This window comes from Triticum aestivum, chromosome 6B, assembly GCF_018294505.1.
Source record: "Triticum aestivum cultivar Chinese Spring chromosome 6B, IWGSC CS RefSeq v2.1, whole genome shotgun sequence".
In the NCBI taxonomy this organism is placed as follows: domain Eukaryota; kingdom Viridiplantae; phylum Streptophyta; class Magnoliopsida; order Poales; family Poaceae; genus Triticum; species Triticum aestivum.
The window spans coordinates 67792343-67796863 of record NC_057810.1 but is presented as its reverse complement, the minus strand read 5'-3'; positions in this window follow the sequence as shown (position 1 = coordinate 67796863).

Sequence of the window (4521 nt, the reverse complement as noted above, 5' to 3'; positions counted from 1 at the left end):
GCACATGCTCCAAAAGTTAGGGTTCACGATTCAAATTGCACTGCATTTTTGTACTGCATTTTTTGTAACTATATAGGAGAATCAGAGTTCCTGCTACTTTTGTTTGTTTTCTTTTTGAAACTGTGCTATCTTTTCATTAGAGATGGGATGTTTCTACTTTCTAGCGGTGAACATGAGAAGGTTGTGTTAGTTGCTCAGCCTGGGATAGGAAAATAGACCGTGAACTTTCTGAGATGGTAAAATAGATGAGGGCATTGTTCTCCAGGGAAGGTGCAATGGATGTGATTGAAGATTCAGTTCGGTTGTTCCATTAATGATGTCTAGGCAGAATGCTTAATAAGTTTCATCTTGCGGCAAACAACAAGAACTGCAGGACTGCCCTGTTGCTAGGTAGTAGTAGAGTACATGCGCTTGCAAGTTCCAACTAGTTGCTTCAGGGATTGAGTTAATTCATAGATGTTGAACTTCATCCAATGGCATATAGATTGGAACAACTGAGTTCTGTTTCTTGTTATTTTAGATTGTACTGTGGATTTGATTTATTATCTGCAAAGTGATAAATTTTGAATTTGAACTAATTCAGATTCTCCTATGAAGAAGGCCAGGCCTCGGAAATTGGTTAGTTTGAAGGCCAGGCCCCTTATAATGATGCTTTTCTCTAGAAAAAATGATCCTGGATTTTTTTATGTAATTCTTTGTGGTATTAAGATGGAAACCTGAGATACTATTTCTGTTAGGAGATGGTGTTATATTAAGATGCATATATTGTTATGTTACGCAAATTGTATCATCTTGCCACTTAAGTCAGCCTTCCCTTTAAGCAGAAAATTCAGTTAGGAGCTACTATTAGGAGATACTGTCAAAAACTTGAGCTACTATCAAAAAATTCAGTTATGGCATCTAGAATTATGTCAGTTTTGTTTTGTAACTAGAAGACCAAAGTGTTAGGAATTCTGTCCAAACTGTAGTTTTCAGTATTCTGTCCAAACTGAAAACTGTTAAAAAGCATGATGTTTCTTGGATTTCTGTAATGATGATGATGATGGAACACATGGTCTTGGATTTCTGTAATGATGATGGAACATTATAAAGCATTGTACTCCAGTGTGTATGAAGGATACAAAAAATTTAGCAACTTCTTTGATTTTATAAAGTTGTTCTTATATGGGTGAAACTTCACTTGTTTTTAGGCTAGTGCAGGGTGTTGCTTTATTGTGATGCCTCTAAATTACTTGTGATCACATTGAGAAAGACTTGCTAGTTTGTTGGGTTTTGTCTCCGACCATTGTGTCGTGATGAATTTGCAGGTACCCCGAGAGGCCCTTGAGTTTGCCGGAATGTCGATTAACTTCCGTTCCGGCAAATTCGGGCACTCCATATGTCCTATTTTCAGCAAAGGTCATGCTGAAATTTTCCGTGAATTTTAGCATGACTTTGCTAAAAAATAGGACATATGGGGTACTTGCGACTAATGCATGTTATCATGCATGGGTACTAATTGGTCTCTTCTGCTGCTTATCAGAGATGGCGGGAAGCAGCCACCGCCGATCTGCGACACCGCAGTACGAGTTGGATGCTTCCGAGTTCTTCACTATCATACTTGAGGCTTCAGTATCATCCATGATGCTGGTATATAAAACGAGAGATCTCCCCTTCACCCATCTCATTATGATATCTATTGTTTGCTACATCACCCATTTTCCCAAACTGCAGAGGCTGCCTGACAGTTTTATGAACATGCTGATGGGTGAAGATCCGCCAAATAATGTGAAGCTGCGACAGGCCGGCAGCGGGTTTCGCAGGCAGTGGGATGTGCAGTTGGCGATCAAGAAGGGCCACATGTACTTGTCTCGTGGGTGGGAGAAGTTCTACCGTGCCTACGACCTGCAGCTGGGGTACTTCCTTGTCTTCAGGTACGACGACGACGCCAACATGCTCATTGTGAAGGTGTACAACAAGACTATGTGTCGCATGCGCTACGCTGCCGATGATGATGCCGGTATGTACGTGTTGCCTCTTCTTATTCCTCTACATTTGGCTTTGTCTCACATCGATTGTTAACGGTCATTGTTGCATTTTGGACAGGTAGGAGAAGCAGCAGCGACACTGGCTACAGCCAAAGCAGCAGCGACACTGGCTACAGCCAAAGCAGCAGCGACTATGGCTGTAGCAAAAGCAGCAGCGATTCTGGCTGTAGCGAAAGCAGCAGCGATTCTGGCACCAGCATAGACAACAAGAAGGATGATCCGGACTGGAGTGCGGGAGAAGAGGAGCAGAGTGAGAATGAGGAGCTGCATGATGATGATGGGCATCAGGCTGAGGATGACCTAGCGCTGGTGGTGGCTGACCAAGGGCAAGAGATGGTGGTGGCTGACCATGGGCAAGAGATGGAGGTGGCTGAGGATGACCTAGCGATGGTCGTGCCTGAAGGTGGCCTCGCGATGGTGGTGGTGCCTGACAATGACCACGCACCGATGGTGGCGCCGGCGATCCCACAGCTGGGCGACATGACCACGCCAATTGTGGTAGAAGACTACATCCCACTACCTCCACTGCCTCCACCGCCTCGCCGCTCTAGGCGCATCAGGGAGATGAAGGAGAAGAAGGAGAAGAACTTCCTACTTTGTCAGGTATGTCAGATCTCCTATAGGTTAGCTATCCAAAATTATATATATATATATATATATATACTTAGTTACCTATGTTATCTCTAATATGCTTAGTTTCCTATAGGTTAGCTTCATTTTACCTAAGTTGGCTCTAATATACTAACTTAGAGCTTATATGCTTAGTTTCCTATAGGTTAGCTCCAAAATAACTTATGTTAGCACAAAATGATCAAGTTTACATAATAAGCTTATAGTCTTTTTCTTATTCTTCTTCTTTTCCAAAATGACATAGGTTAGCTTCATTTTACCTAAGTTGGCTCTAATATACTAACTTAGACCTTATATGCTTAGTTTCCTATAGGTTAGCTCCAAAATAACTTATGTTAGCACAAAATGATCAAGTTTACATAATAAGCTTATAGTCTTCTTCTTATTCTTCTTCTAGTGTTCTTCCTCTTCTAGTATTCTTCTAGTCTTCTTCTTTTTCTTCTTCTAACTTCTTGTTTATCATTTTGCAGATTTGATTTAATTGATGGAAGCTTGCGTGGATGGAGTGCTTCTTTTCCATTTGTGTTTTTATTTTGTATCAATGTGAAACTTTTGTGAATTGATGGATAACGGTGTTGGATGAACAATGTGAAACTTTTGTAACGACGGAACTATGTGTTGGCTATGTATGTATATATGATGAAACTTGTGTGTTGGATATGATTGCTATATGGATGCTTGTTGTATATATATATGTGTTGAATATCTCATATGTGAAATAGTGACCTGAGATTAAGAAGAAAAGAATTAAAAAAGTTGTTACTAATGGCGCACTACCATGTGCTGCGCTATAAGTATAGCAGATAATAGTGGCGCACTGTGGGCTATACTAATGGCGCACTACGTGGTGCGCCATTAGAACACCAGATACTAATGGCGCACATGTGGTGCGCCATTAGAATTTAATTCTAATGGCGTGATGCCAGTGCGCACCAGTAGTGCGCCATTAGAAGGCAAATTCGGTGCGCCACTAGCATGCCTTTTCCTAGTAGTGAGCGATGCCTCCTACAGCATACACACACAGCTTCAATCTCCTCCTTTATGTGTCCTTGCCTCGTGTCTCTCATATGGTCAGACACACGTGTAAACTCTCGCCCCTCTTTTCATCGATCTCACAACCGCACACTCCTCCCCCTATCTAGCTAGTAGTTGGGCCTCTTGCACCACCTCCTAGCTCCATTCTCTCTGTCTATCTGTCTCGCTGGGCCTTATTTGCCTCTAACAAATGGACGTACACCGACCGATCTCTCACTATACATATAGCCAGCTAAGTCCTTATAACTCGTTTTTACCCACACATCGATCGATCTACCTCAGTAGTTGTGTCTCTCCCTTCCTCCGACAAACAACAATTGATCTATCGATCTAGTTAGGTTTGCTTACCAAACACATGGTTCCCCTTCATCATCCATGGATGCGTCCCGACGGATCTATCACGCATAGGCACACACAAAAACACATCCCCACTCTTATTGATAACAGTGTAGTTCCATCCTCAGTTTGTCTAGTAGGCCTCTCCCAACATCTCCGAGAAGCAACTCCATCACCCATCCAGCACTCTACCCCTCTCCCTCCCTCTCCCTCCCTCTCCCTCCCTCTCTCTCTCTCCTCTCTCTCTCTCTCTGTCCCGTCATATTTCCCGTCCTTCAGTTATGTATGGATGTCGACCGATCTCCCTCAAGACATAGCTGGGTCTCTCCTTCTCAACACATATACGAGTCGTTCTACCTCTATAGTTAGGCCTCTGCCTACCCCTCCCCCCACCCCTTCCCCTCCACACACACCGATACATCAAGTGCTCTAGTCATGTCTCCCTGCCACACACAAACTTGACACGTGCCCTCTAACGTTCCAGTAGGCCAGT